Source organism: Centruroides vittatus, unplaced genomic scaffold, assembly GCF_030686945.1.
Source record: "Centruroides vittatus isolate TY-2023 unplaced genomic scaffold, ASM3068694v2 scaffold_1167, whole genome shotgun sequence".
Lineage (NCBI taxonomy): Eukaryota > Metazoa > Arthropoda > Arachnida > Scorpiones > Buthidae > Centruroides > Centruroides vittatus.
In genome coordinates this window covers 829,850-846,693 of record NW_027122671.1, presented here as the reverse complement: position 1 = coordinate 846,693, position 16,844 = coordinate 829,850, and the positions used below count along the sequence as shown (strand labels likewise).

At 28.2% G+C, this 16,844-nt stretch overlaps 1 protein-coding gene across 1 annotated transcript in view; it reads right to left on the bottom strand.

Annotated features, from left to right (window-relative positions):
* The window catches only part of LOC136986703 (RNA-binding protein cabeza-like), a 47,855-nt gene that overhangs the window by 21,501 nt on the left and 9,510 nt on the right, over positions 1-16,844 (bottom strand).

Sequence of the window (16,844 nt, the reverse complement as noted above, 5' to 3'; positions counted from 1 at the left end):
ATTAAAATCTTAAATAATGAAGTTTTATAAAATAAAGAAATAAGAAAAATACCAAAGTTTTTATCAAAGCTTACCTGCTTCACTGTATTTATTTCTATAATTTACATATTTCTACAATTGAAAGATTTTACCACAAAATTAATTAATATTGAAACTCGTTCATGTGAAAATACCAAAATGATTAATCATGGAAATGACAGTTAACCACTATTTTAAAATGAATGCAGTAATAAATAATTTCAAATTAAGTATCTTTCATGCCATCAAATTTATTTATCCATTCAATATTTTGAAAATTTCATCAGTGTGTATATTAAATATTTTAAAAAGTGCCATCAGTTTCTTTTTTCAAATGAATTACCACACTTCACAACTATTTTATCTAGAACTAAAACTGTAACCAAACTTAGTTTATTATTATTATTAAGAACTCTTCTTAAGAATTATTCTACTAAATCTTAAAACCTTCATTTTAAATGAAACCTAGTAACCATACATACATAAACAGAAATTACACAAAATATAACAAACCTGGCATATTAAGACATCTATATACCTTTGCAAAGAATATATTTTAGCAATGCTTTATGTTAGAGAAATGTAGGTGTACATATTATTTTTAATTAAAGAATTGTTTAACCAAATAATTTCATATCAGAAATCCTATCAGATGTAATGAATTTTTCTTTAAATTACTAAATTTTCAATATTAAAAGATCATAATTACTTTGAAAAGAAATAATTGAGATTAATATCTTAAAAACTACAATACACCATACAGATAATATAAAACAGCATTTATTGCTTCCAACTGCATATGTATTCCATATAAAAACCATTAAGAACAAATATTCCTATTCACTCATGAATTATCACCACAAAAAATATTTCAAAATCCATATATTAATTAAAAACAAATTTCAGACTATTTTCAATATATTTTATAATTTTTTACTTCCTTATTTTTTTCAAAAATAAAAAAAATGATATCTATTAATAATTAATAGCTGTAGTACTTCTTACTGCAACCAAGTCCCAAAAACTTGACAGTACCAGTTAAATTTAGCAGATAGACCTTTGAAACTATAGAGGGCAAGATAAAAAAAAAAATTTATTTATACTATTATTAAAAATTTATGAAATAATTTTAAAAGAATTTCTTGCCCAGAAGAAAATCAGCACCACTCAAAAACATGTTAATAGCATCATATTTTGATGATGCTGTTACCTTTGTTATAACTGCCCCTTCCTGGACCTTGGTTACTAAAATTGAAGGACAGATTGAATGAGTATTTTCAAGTTGTCTCCACATCAGACTTCTTGATGAACTTCATTAGTATATTTTTCAAACCATTCATCATATCAGCTAGAACTGGTTAATTCCAGTTCTTTAGTGTAAAAATTTTATTCCCTGAACAAAACCTCAACAACATATATTTTAAAAAAATTCATATCACTTAAATGACCATTGTTAAAAATCTGTTAAGAACAATTTATATTTGCTCATAATTTGTTAAAATTATTCAATAACCAATACGATGAATACCTTGAATCCTGTTAGAAAAAACTAAACAGTATTTAAAGCTAACCATTCATGAAAGCTATTAAATACTAAAAATTATCTTAATTAAAATTTTACAGCATTCATTTGCTTCTCATTACTGTTTTACAGCATAAATAGATTTTCAAACTCAACATTATTTAGTTTTTTTTTTAATATTTTAATTAAAAGAAATGTGTTAAATAAGATTTACACTGCTAAAAAACCAACATAGATAATTTTGGTCTCAAATCTGATCATCAGAACTTTTCAATGCTATACTATAACTTGTGTATAGAATATAAAAATCATTGAGTTACATACATACCTATATATAATATATCAGGGGTGGCCAACAAGTCGATCGCGATCGACCGGTCGATCGCCAAGCCAATTTTGGTCGATCGGTAGCGATGTCTTGACTTAATGTATTATATTTGTAACCGAACGCAACTGTATGCATGCAGTTATGACTCGACTCATAAGCAGTGAGTGCACTTCGTACTGAAACAGTGTATAAACATAGTATGTATTTCACACTTCCCCTCCCCACTTAGACTATGCCTATGACAACAAGTCGATCGCGACACATTTTTACGATAAAAAGTAGATCTTATGTGCACAAAAGTTGGCCACCCCTGTAATATATATATTCATTCTCACAAACTTTAATTTTCAATTCATACTTAATATAACTAAAACTTACATATATTTTAAAAAATAAATTTAAAAAATTTATTACAATTGTATAAACTCTTAATGCAACAAAAATTTGATTTAGGAACTGGTGTAATCTATCCAGTCAAAATTTTGTTTAGATTGACAATCTATTTAATATTTAGCTTATTTAATTATCAAATAAGCTAATTTTTTTCCATGTACAGTTCCTGTTCTATAAAACTGGTGATGTGCATATCAACTTCTCATTTAAAATTGATCATATTAACATAACTAAAACATTTTGAAGATTATTAATTCTTTAAACAAAAAAATGTAAATTAACCTACACAAGTTTTTAAACACTAATTTATTTCTATTAAATTTTATTTTTAAAATATTTATTATAAAGTAACATTTTATTAACTAAAAATAATCTTATCATATTTTTCTAGAATTAGTAAAATTCTTGAGTGTATAAGATTATATTCTATTTGCAATAAAAGAAAAAAAAGGACTTAATTTGTAAAAATTTTTATGAAAAAAGCTATATATTAAACTACAAAAACATGTTAACAATCCTAAATAATATAAGATTCTTAAGACTACATACTGAGTGTTAAATTATTACTCTGTATAGAAAGAAACAGCAACTTGTAAAAAATAAAAACTAATTTTATATAAAACACATTTTAAAAAATCTATGTATTGATATAAGTAAACATAATTAAAAAAATGCCAAACTGCATACAATACAAAAAAATTTATATAATTATTCCTTACTGTATCACAAAACATACATTTAGTAAAATTTGTTTTTCATTGTGTGCGCACGCATGCATGTTGACATTCAAGCCAAAGTATTTCTTACAATTGAGGCATTGCAGGTACAAAGGGTAAACTCAATATTTAATCTTTTTTACCAAGCAAGCTTACCATCACAATTAAACATAGTCAAAGTTTGCAGGGGTTTACTAACAGGAGTGAAAGTTGTCTGAGTTAGTGAGATGTTTTCTCCAATGACATGGAAAACATGATGATGCATATACAGTACAGTAATTTATTACAATTAACTCTTAGAGAAGTTTATTGAGCAGATGTGAAATTTTTTATTACAAGAAATGAGCCCAAAAAATTTTGACAGTAGTGTACAACAATGTAATCTTTAGTAACTTATCAACTAGTTATATAATGCACAGTATCACAGTCTTCCTGATATCAAAAATACTCTTTAATTATATTTTCTGTTGAGAAAAAATTTAAATAACAAACTTTTTCTTTTTAAATTTGTCCAAGTCAAGCAAAGTCTAAGTTAACAGAGGTTTACTATAATACTGTTGGTATGTTTTATTTAATTTGCCCTTGTTCAGGCCTAAAGTTAAACTTTAGGCCTGAACAAGGGCAAATTAAACATCCCGTACCCAACAACGCTTCAATTTATAAATCAATTGTATTATAATTGGTAACTATTACTTCCATATTTTAATTTTGTACATAAGTGTTTTCAATACAAATTTTTTTTAAATTCTAATGCACAGCTTTTTTTGACTTTTTTGGTCTCAAAACTTGGGGTGTGTATTAGAATCAGGCACAAAGTTGACTTTATGCAGCCTTGTTTGCATCATTTGCTCTTCACTCTGCCTGGTAATTCATGTGTATTATGATGCACATGTTCCTTCCATTGCTTCAGTTTTAATTTTGGTTTCAGAATGGTGTGACACTCATTTGAACTACAACAAGACAAATGAATGATGTTCAGCAGACAAATCTCCTATAACAAATAATTGCCCAAAAAACCACTTTTAACTCTTTTATACTAACAGTTAGCATTATCCACTGTGCTGAAGAACAAATATTTCAGTGTGATCAAATTTACTTATCTAGTAAATTTCATGCTTACACATATTAACATGAAATGGTACTGTTAAAACTCTGATCATACAGGAATTTTGATTTTGTATTGGTCTGCAGATCCTCTGTACCAGATATTGAGTCATAAATAATTACATTCAAATACACATGAAAATGTGGACATCATGAAGCACCGTAAACATAAAAATAAAATGTTTTTCAAAAAATGTATTTATTATTGTTTAAAAAATACATTAACTTTTCGCAGCTGTGTTTTTAATATAGAGCACACATTATATCTGCAAGCTAATCTTTTTTCAGATTTTGACATCTCAAAAATCTGGTATGCATTAGAATAGAGAAAACAGTAGAAGAACTTTATTGATGCTTAATGTCTAAAAAATTTTAAACAACATTTATCAATTAAGAACTGCAAATTTAAAATGACAAAAAATTTAAATTGAAATACTGATATATATTCATTACAACTCTCATTCTGGTATTAAAGTTAAGAACTGTGGATTATACCTTACACCACAAACTCACCTTGCCAATACTATGAGTGCCTCCATAGGTTAGTGAGGCAGGATAGGAAAAGATTTTGTTCAAGCAATTTACTGCAGAATATATAACAAAAATAGAGCTTTAAAAAGTTTTTTCTAACTTTTTAGAGTTCTGTACCTTAGTATTTAATTAAGCTGTTTTTATCCAATTAGAACATTATTATTTGTCTATGTAATGCAAAACAAATGGTTTCATTAAAGATTTTGTAATGGAATTTCAGCTCAAGACAATACATTATCCTTCATTGATATTTACCACAGATTGAAGCAGCTGTTAAAATAAAAATTACTTAATAGACGTGACAGTTAAAAACAACTAGCTGTTATTTGATGGCCATCTCAGAAATCTTAGCAGGACAAGTCATGCTACTTTTATGTCTAATCCATATGTAAACATGGCATCAGAAAAACAATCAAAATCTCATCAATATTGTTCAGTTCTGCTTTGTTGTTATTATAGAAATGAAATTATTATAACAGAAGTTTTCAATGGATTCAAATTTTAATGACACAAATAATGATTTTTTCCAGAGCATTTAAGCATAAAAAGATCTCTCTACTCAGTAAATATATAACTGCTAAAAATAAATTCTTACAATTTTTATTTTTTGTAAACTCATCAATGAAGACAGAAGAAATACTTGAAGCCTAATGTAACTCCTATCCAAAAGCTTCTCAGAAGCAGACAGAAAAAACACAATAAAAAAAGGAAATGCATAATCAAGATTTAAAAAAAATGAAAGAAACAAATTTTGGCAATTTATTATACATGGATTGTTTATTATTTTAAAGAGTTACTTAATACTTAATAAAGCAAAATTGTGTGCATGTGGGGATGTGCAAAACACAAACCTGTTTACATATTGCAACCTGGCAAGAAAAGTGACAACTCAAAAATGCAGTATTTGAGAAAAATTTACTTGAAGAATAATACTATAAAACTTACCTAAAATTTAAAAGCAGCTTATACTGTAAGTATTTATGGTGGTAAATTTATTATATTCTATAGTATAGTAATTATGGATCTGTAGCTCTGCTCTCATTGAATGTGAGGTGTCATCAGTTAAATATAGGTGAGGTCTGAGTTATGTCACATTTCTGGCTTTTCTAAAAACTGTTATTTTGCAAGATAGAGATGTGACACTTGTTGTGAATGTTGGGGCACTTCACACACATTTTTCAATGACATACTCTCAAAATTGCCATTTTTTGAGTTGTGTAACTTTTCTTACCAGGGTGTAATATATCTGACATCACTTTTAAAATCAAAAATATCTCAATAGCACAATATAGTAAAATTTCAAAATAGTATGAGGTTTATCTTAAAATAATAAATTAGTAATAATTTACTTGTACATTTCATTACATAATTTTTCTTAGATTATAAATTCAAGCTTCTTTAATATTCTTTACATGGACATTACTCATTATTAGGACCTAATGATTTATTACCCATTATTAGTCCTAATAATGAGTAATGTCCATGTAAACAATTATAAATAACGTTAGAAATAAGGATTGTAAGGCAATTATAATTCTTTAATATTCATTTATTCACTGATTTTCTTTTAGAAAAATCAACATTTTTTCAACTATTTCCTCTATCTACGAGATTGTTCTAATGATAAAATTAGAAGTGAAACTGAAATCTCAAATATATTCTTTATTAAAATATTAATAGTTTTTCCAATTGAAAAAATGCATCAAATATGTGCAAATCTAAATTTACTAGCAACACACTTTCAAATTCTTAAAAAAAGGAGAGAGAACAAAAGAATAATTTTAAATTAATCCTCATTGATGTTATTCAATAGAACATAAACATGAGTGAATTCATTAAAAAATATCATTGATTGTACATATATATATATATATATATATATATATATGTACACACAAGAGATGGATAAATTAAATGCATTATTAGAAACCATGAGTGCTTGGTCTGTCTTCATATATATATATATATCAAACTAACAAAATTACAGGAAAAAAAATTAACAAACTTACAAATTTGTTGATTAACTAAAATTTACTACAAACATTAAATATAGTCATTTAATAAAATATTAAATTCTTCAAACCAAATTTATCACCACTACTTAATGAAACAGAACAATTTACTCTAATAAAGAAGCAATACAGATCATGATATTTAAAATTAAAAAAAATACAGTTAAATTATATATACAAATTTACATTTTAAATAATTTTTTATTCAAATATAATTAATCTTTAATATTTATTATATATTTAGCATTTTCTAATGTTTTATAACATTTACTTTTACTTGACTTATGTATATTCATTGAATATTCGTGTATTATTTAGTAGTTTTTCCATGAATAATTTATGGTTGTTATAAAATATCTGCATTTAAGTAATAAATTTTTAGAAGAAATTTGATTAACTTCGTAACTTTTATTTCCAGAATTTTGAAAATATCTGTAATTTGTATTTACTTATTTTAATAGTGTTTTTATATATATCTTTGTATAAATATTATAAAATCACTTAAAATGTGATTAATTTGCTTGAATCTATCGGAATAAACAGCTTAATATTTGTATACAGTTTCCTTATTTCAAAACCATTCAAATTCAAAAATATATAAAAATAACTTTAATAGTCACAGTAAGAAGCAAAATTTAAAAACCAACAAAACTGCAGTTTGATATTTAAAATTTCAGACATTTCCAACCAAATTATACTAAAATTATTTAAAATTTTCTTCCTACGTAAATTTAGTTTTCAACAATAGTAATATATAGCAACAATACAACTTACTAATGCAATTAGAAGTTATTTTAAATATTCTGTTATAATTTTATTATTACTACATATTTTCATTACAGTAGACCCCCCTATAACATCGGAACTTTTCTACCGTGTTATAGGGGGGTCTACTGTACAATATAGGAAAAAAGCTTTGTAAGAATTCTTTCAAATCAGATTTGTCTGTTATATTAAATAATCAATTCACACAAATATCAGGACTTGATATAAAAATAATTCCTTAAAATAAAACAGCAAATTATTCATAAAATCATTAAAAACTTTCCTTAAATTTTGTAAAAGCTTTTGGATATAGCTATGGGCTACTCTCATTTTACACCAATTGATGGTAATGCTAGTTTTAAACCTTCCCCAAAAATATCTCAAATTTTTTTCTACTATTTGTATAATATTTTTTTAAATATGTAAAATACTTTTTGCAAATGCTACATGCATATATTTTCTTCATGCTAGATGGTAGCATTGTTATAGTAGCAACTTCATTTTAATTGTGATTCTAAGTGGTGCTGGTTTGTTTATTATTCTGAAGTATTTTGTTCACATGGTATACCATTTTAAAGTTACTACTGCTGCCCTTAAATGATTTACTAATGCAAAATCCTTGAATAACTATTAATGTTCAAAATAGATGTTGACTGGGAGCAAAGTGACTTTGTAAAGCCAGGTACCGTACACATGTACTGGTATTCATGAGTATGTAGATGACAGAACTGTTAGGGTTTTCAGATGCACTTTTCCAGTATTCCTGAATGTGTAAATGAACACATTCAGGAATACTGGAAAAGTGCATCTGTTCAGGTATACCAATACATGATTACTCAAGCTTAAGGAAGAGTTAAATGAAGCCTTAACACCTTATGAAATTCTCAAGAAAAGAAAGGCACCACAAAAAACTTTGGATTCATACTTTACAAATGATCCTCAGACTAGCTTGTTATCAACAAATGACCCTCAACCAAGGACCATTACCACAAAACTTAAGTTGCACCCTATGGCACTATCAGAAATCAACATAGTGGCAATATAAAAATCATCATCAATTTCTCCTATAAATAAATTATAATTTCTGTATTACTTTGCATTAGTAAAAATTTCAATACTAAACATGTTTTTATTGAAAAAATACACATTCATTCATCAATACCTGAAACACATTCCTATTTATTCTACAGGGTATCCCATAAATCTAGACCCATATGAGTTTCTCTTATTACCCTTTCTTTCATTACAGAAATCATATCACTGAAGAATTTAAGTGATTTTGATGGTGGGACCCATAATCACTGAAAAGTGACCAGAGAATTCAACAGGTTCCATGTATACTGCAGACAAATTCCACAAAAATGTGTTGGTAAGCTCATCAGCAAATTTAAAGAAACAGTGTATGTGACAGGCTTTGCAGTGGACTGTCAAAGATTGTTACAATTGAGAAAAGAAAAGCTGAAAGTGTTGGCTTATTTCTCACAGAGTCCACAAAAGTCTCTTCAATGCATGTTGAGTGAGACTGGAATCTCAAGACCAGCATCATGCACTTGTGGAGTGGAAATTTCATCTTCACGAGTCTAAATTACACAGTGATGGACACTGAGCAGCTTGTGTGTGTGTGTGTGTGTGTGTGATTTTTTCCATGGGTGGGTCCAGACTAATGTGACACCCTATATAATAAAATGGATTTATTTTGTGCCAATTTTATTTATATTTCCTCCTCCAGGAACATATCATCAGCATAAAATAGGGGCAGCCTCTACTTCTGTATTGAAGGTGATCAAAATTGAGTTATTTATAATTAACTATTGAAAATATTATTATAACTAGTTAAATTTTTAATATGATAGTTTCTAATTAATTTTTAATGCAAGGAAGCTATCCTATTCTAATTATCATTTTAAAAAATTAAACAATTATTTTAAAAGCTTTTCAAAACTATTTTTAAATTATATCTGTTATATATATAAAAGCAAGTAAATAAAAATATACTCTTCAATGGCATCAAACTTAGATTAAGAATAAACCAAACAAAGTCTTTCAGTATTAAAGCTGTTTACTTGCAACAATTTTAATACCAAAAGACAGTTTTGGTTTATTGTTATTTTTAAATACTGTAAAAACTTTCAGGACAAAGACTATTCATTATATCTTTACAAATTTTAACTTTCTGAATATATAAAACAACTTTTCAAATATATCTATAAGAGTAAAAATATCTAATTTCATAAAAAAAATTACCCTTCAAAAACCAAAGAATTTTACAGACAAAAAAGCCCTAATTTATAAATTCCCTATACAATGAGGTTCTGTAATGAAACCTTATGGTGGTCCTAGCCAATGTACAGTACAGTACATATACACACATTTCATCCTTCTACAATAAAATTTTGGATCATTCCTGCCTGACAGTCTTATTATCAAAACCAAGTTAGCAAGGTTATAAAAGATGGATAACTCTAGAGTTAGCAACCCAAAGTATTCAGTGTGCACTGTACCATCTGTTGCCATTATATGCAATGCATGTGCATGCCAATTATCAAGTTAATGCTCTCTCTCTCTTGTCTTTCTAACAGCGTAGACTTCAATGTTAGAAAGCCTACATTGACATGGTATTGATTTCTCATTTGTTTTGCCATAAGTACTCAGTAAATAGAAAACATGTGGGCAACAGGCCAGAGCTAACTTGATGTTCCTTTTGACTAACACAGCTGGTTCAAATCCACTAACAATCTAGGACCAATTTTACAAAAAAAGGCACATGAGCAGGATTTAAGTTATCACCAGTTTTTTCACTTAAATGCTACATAAATTTAGATTTAGCAACAACACATTTCACTAAAAAACTAACATTTTTCAAATGGTTAAACATCTCAAAAATGTTAGTTTTAAAGATGTTTTAACCACTAGATATAGTTCCTCCAAAGGAAAATTCCATTACACTTATTTGGCCACTTGATATTATAGTATGAAAATAATATAACCAAGTGGGCTCTTTCAATGTTTAATGGTGAGCTGTGGCCCATTGGTCAGAGACCAACATGATGTCAGCAAGCTGGATGCCATTCATTTGATGATGCTTCTGGCACAATTTCTGACTGTGCACTGCTGCATAGGTCAAGTTAGTCTTTTTTGCTGTTAATCTAGAACAAGTAGTGAAACTCTCTCTCATTTTATTGTTAATCTACATCAACAGTCTGCAACCTTTCTGACCTCATGGACCACTAAACTCACAATTTTGAATTCCATGAACCACTGTCATGAATTTTTTAAATGATACAAAATCTGTTGAATAATGATCATAAAAGTTCAATTTTACTATATTAATATAAAACTTGCTTGTTTAATTATAACAAATTAATGCAAACCTAAAGTTCATTACTACTTGTTTGAAATAAGTTTATGGATTCTTAGCATTTTTCCACAAAGGATGACATCTCATTCACAATATTGTTTATTGTTCATTATTTATTGATAACAGACACTTCATATTTAGTTTTAGATTCAAATAAAAAAAACCCCCAATGAGTGAAAAAAACAACTAAGCATTTTGCATTTATTTCGTAATACTTTGCATAACCTTCAGTAAATCAATGTCCAAATTTCTCCATGGACCACCCAAATTCTCTTTTAGACCACTGAACCAGTTGCCAACTGCTGATTTACATCTATTTTATACATATATTAAAAAAAAAAATGTTCCTTCACCATCAAAACCAACACTAACACTACAAAGAAGTGCTAGAAAAACAGACTCAACTCTGACTGCCTGAATGAAAATAACAAAGATGGGAATTTGATTTTCATTCAGCATTTGTTGCCTGGTGTTAATCAAAACAAAGAAGAATTGTTCAATAATATATGATACTCATGGTTGTAACAATAGATGTATGGTTACATTGGTAGTGCAGTACACTGTAATAATGTACAGTATCTATGGGAATAAACAAATGTATTGAACAATAATGTATTGTGTATTTTTCTGGGTAGTCTCAGGGAAAGAAATGACAGCTACCATTTTTAAAATTTTGCTGCAACTTTCTTAGTAAAATCAGCTAAAATGCTATAGAAAATTTTTCCCCAACTTAAATTCTGCATGAGGAAACTGTCAAACTGGAAATAAATAAATAATTTTAGGACTTTAAATGAGTGGCTCAGTTATTTTAAGAACAGGATGAATACAATAGCAGAGGAAGAAGGTTCAGCAAACCACAAGTGCAAGGATGCAAGTGGCTATCAAAGCTTAATGTGTTAAATGCAGATTAAGAAGGAAAAAACATTTTTAACTGTGATGAAGCTGGCACTTTTTCAATCTCTTATGTAATAAGTCACTGGTCAGATACTTTCTTCAGAGTACCAAAAAAGAAGCAAAATTTACAATGCATTGGATATACTGTGGATGTACTACAAAGATTTATCCTGACCTCAGAAATTCAGAAGAATAAAGATAGAAACCTGTTGGGCCATTAGTGGCCTTTACATATACAATATATTCTTAAAGATGCAACTGAGTGAATCATTCCTGCACATTGCAGAGGCAGTATGATCACAATGCTCAAGGACATGAAGTGAAAAGATACAACACATTCTTACCTGCACACTTTGCTGAATTAGAACAGCAACATGAAGAACTGGACATGTAAACACAAGACAACACACATGCTTGCTCAACTAAGTAATGCATGGAGTGTTGAACATTTCAAAAGCTTTGTATGACATATCCTCAAGTGTAATCCAGTCAGCCATATTATGAGAGAAAATAAAGAACAGTGTCTGAGCTATTGTTGTTGTTGGAATATACATAGTAGTTAATAACACAAAAAAAAATAAAGCATTATACTTAAGTGAGAGAGTATAGGTGCCACTTTAGCCATTTGTTGCCCTCATTTTTCATATTTTTGATGGAATACTCCTTACTTTTCACACATCATAAGCAAGGATATTCTTTATATATTTATAAAATTAGTTTAAAATTCTTCTACCCAGCAATGAGAATCTGCCATGGTTGCTTCCCACAGTTAGATGTGTACATATAAACATGAGAAAGGCAGGTCTTGTAGGTTCAACCAATGTGACTGATTTTTTGCCAGATTCACCTTCACATGAACACATGCACCGTAATGAAAGAACCAAAAATAAAACAGCTCATTCTTGTTGCTTTTCCATTCTGTTTGTAATGTAATAAACAATCTCTGAAAGTAGCCATTAACTTCATTTTCTCTTATGGTGCATGGCAAAAATATAAGGCCACCTTTTTTGAATAATAAATTTTTATCCACAAACAAAAAACTAGTGACAGAAATAAATGTAAAAGAATTATTAAGACAGATGTTTGAATAGAGAAAAATTACAATAATGTATAGTATTTATGACAGTTAAATAACAGACAGTTAAGGAGTCAGCCTACTGCTCTCGAGACCCAGGATCAAATCCAGGCAGGCAACTTCCCAGAAATTTTTCAAGAATTATCTTCTCCAGATACATTGGACCTGTTCATCAGTCATTCCCACATATAGTCCGTCTGTCCTTCTTTAATCTCAAGAACGGAGTTAGATACATGAAAGTCAAGATATAGACCAGATACAGAAAGCTTAGGGGCAGCAGGTCCCAATCAATTATATACAAACTTCCAATATAAACCAGAAGTCAAGTTATTTAAATTCAAAAATTTTTCCCTGAAAGGAGTTAGATAGCAGTGGAGTGGTCATCTAACAAAAAAGTATGATGTATGGGGCAAGACACTACTAATTTGAGGTGGCGAGCATATAATTAAATTAAAAACTGCAGCCCAGCATTCTGACAATGTCACAATAAATAATTGCTCATTCCTATGCAATTACTATTGCAGCTTTGATTTGTTCAATACCATAGTGCTGTTTTCTCCTACATACATATCCATAGCTATTAGACTTCATAGATTTTCTATGGGATTCAAATTACAATATGAAGGCCAATCCATAACCTAAATTCCATTATCCTGTAACCACTGATAAGTGCAGTTTGCATTGCGGATTGTGACATTATCTTATTGCAACTGCCAGAATGGACCTCCAATTTTGCCTCCAAATGGAAGATATACATCTAAGAGGTTTTGATACCCAAACTGCCTTCATTTGGCCATTTATAAATTGATTTTTCCAGACCATACAAAACCTACCCAGATCATAACTTAGTCTCCTCTTTGCTAATGCTTGGCAAACAAAAACTTCTCTCTCCTAAGATCATGCCAATAAAATTGCTAACTGTTGGGATCATCCAAATTGAACTTTTTTAAATCAGCCCAAAAAAACTCCACACCATTTTAAAGTCCATATTTTATCTTTGGCCTACATCAGTCTTTTTTGTTGTTTTAGATATGATACTACTTTTGTTTTTATACACTAGATGTTTTGTTGATTTTACTATCTAAAAAAGTGTGGATTGGGAACATTAGCATCAAGCCTTTGTGCTATTTCACCTAATGATGTTCTTGTCAATATTTCCCAGATAATTGCTGATTTTTGCTTTCTTGTCAACTCTGAAGGCCATCCTATTTGTTTTTTTTTCTATATTGCACACTAAGTTTAATGTAATTGACTACAACACAACATGATCTCTTTAGCTGCTTTGCAATAGCTCTTAGCAGAACTTCCAGCTTGGTGTGTGGCTGAATCAGAACACTACTCAAAAGGCAGTTTACAACTTAAGTAATTTTAACAATGGGTAGAAGTATCATAACAGTTAATGGTAATATAAATCCAATTATGTGCCTCAATTTGCAATTACAGAGTGCTGCCATCTCTTTATAATTATTAAATTATAGTGAATTTTTTAATAAATCACTAAAAAATGCAGCTGGCCTTATATTTTTGCAACACACCTTAGTGACTATGATGCATTGAAAAAAGGAAACTTTCAAGAGCTGAATATTCAAAATATGATATTCACTCATGGATTGCTTTATAGCATTCAGTAACTTTATGTTAAACTACATAGCAAATCAGATCTTTCTTCTGTTAGTGATCATAAGAAAATATAAAAGTTAACTGAAAAGATCAATGACAATTTTTTTTTAATTCTGAAACAATGAAAGATCAAAAAATATTAAATATTTCCAGCAGCAGCCAAATTATTATAGTAAAAAGTTTTTATCTCTATATAAAATAACAAATCTAAAATAAATCACATTTGTTCTTAAGTCTAACAAGTTACTTTTTGCAGTAAATAGTTTTTTTTTTAATTATATACAACTAAATTTAATCAATGTTTGTTAAATGTTACTTCAATATTAAACTATCTGAATTTTTAAAATTCAGAAACTGTTTTTGGTTCCACTACAAAATTTTTCTAAAATCATACCACAAAAATTTAACATTGTGACCTTAAACAAGTCTGACTGTGCTTATACAATCAGACCTGTAAAGTAATAAATTGTAGAATATACAGTGTATTTATAAACAAGAATTGCAATTAGTTATTTGCAACTGAACTGCAATTATTAAATGTGATACCAAAAATAATAGAAAATGGCTTTATTGTTAATAATAATTTAATTTGCAGTTTCTTAAATTAATAAAAATCATTTTTAAAAATTTATTCTTTTAAAAAGATTGGTTGAGAATACTTTAAAATTTTTCAAAAATGTCTACCCTATTATCAAAAGTATCAGGAATGGTCAATAAAACAAAAAATTTGAATTTATTCATCAAAATTTATCTTGTCTTCTTCAAAGCAATCCCCTCTTGCTGAAATGCACTTATGCCAATGTTTTTCCAATATCCAAAACATGCTTTATAGTCATGTTCATTAAACCCCTTCAGGACTCTCAGCAAATTGAACAAGTGAAAATTTTAGACAAGGAAACAGGAAAAAGTCACAGTGCCATATCAAATGAACATGGAATTTGCAGAACTGTAGTCAAACAAGAGCATTGTGAGCATGTTCATTATTATGGTGCAAAATCCATAAGTTTATTCAAATCAAGTCATTTTCTACAAACTGCTTCACACAAAGCAAAATGCTCAAATAATATTCTTTGTTCACAATTTGGCCAGTCAGAAGGAATTCATGATGCACAATACCATGACAATAAAAATAACAGTCAACTTTACCACTACTACTAATGATTAAATTCTAGGTAATTTGTTACTAGAGATAGCCATTAGGCACCATCTCTTATTAAATTTAATAATTAAAATTAAATTAATATTTATTTAATAATTTAGATTATTCTAAATTATTTAAGAAAACAGTCACCATCATGATTTTGACTGACTGACATGGTCTTTTCAAGCTTGTTTCACCTTTTGCACACCATTCATTTATTGAGCTGTTTCAGTGTCAAAAGTGTAAATCTATGTTTCATCACCCATAATAATACATTTTAAGAATGATTTGCCATGAGAAAGCATTTTTCTCAGCTACTCGAATGCATTGTCTTTGGAAAAAAAATTCAACATATTCTAGGAAATTCAAGAGCAATATGCCACAAGCCTAAATGATCTTTTGAAATTGCTTGACAAGATTCAAATGATACTGGAACATGTTCAATAATAGTTCATCTTTGATGCATTCTCTGCCTTTCTTGAATATCTTGTACCACTCAAAAACAAGACTTTTTAATAGTCTATCACCACCAAAAGATTTTTTTGGAGCATTTTCAATGTTTTGATAGCAATTCTGTTGCAAAAACAAAATTTAATGCATGTTCTTTGCTCAATTACACTAGACAGTTTGAAAAATTGTCAGCACAAAAATTCTTTACACACAACACAAGAGGTTTCAAAACAGATGATGACATATGGATGACTGCTAGATGTCGATGAAAGTTGTACCAAACGACGACAGTATCCTCTTTCAAGCACACAGTTTAAATAACCATTCCCAATACTTTATCACAATAGTATTACATCTACTTAATTGTATATTTAATGATTAAGCTGTATTTATAAAATTACTGATTTGTTTTATCTTCTCAAGATTTTCAGATCAATGTGTACTAAAAAATTTTAATTACATACAATATCTTGCCAGTAATACAATCATCAGAAAAATTTTAACATTTCCATCAAATCAGATTAAGTTTAGCAATAAATATTAATTCATCAGCATTATGTTTGAAAAATATGTAGACTTAATTCTACAACATGTAATTACTAGACAAATATAACCAATAACCATTTCATACTAAGAATTTTTTTAAAAACTTTTCAAATTTTAGTTGTTTAAATTAACATAAAAATAAGTTTCAATTTAAACTAAGAAGATAATAATATAATCAGTAAAAATATCAAATATTTTCATTTAGATTTTATAATTATTAATGTTCAATTTACACTAATTACACTCAGTTTAGACATTAAATCTATATTAAAAAATCATTAACAATTATATAATTTAAAAACTAATATATGAAATAACAATGTAATATACTGCTACACCACTTATTGTAATATTTAAGTTTATAATTATTT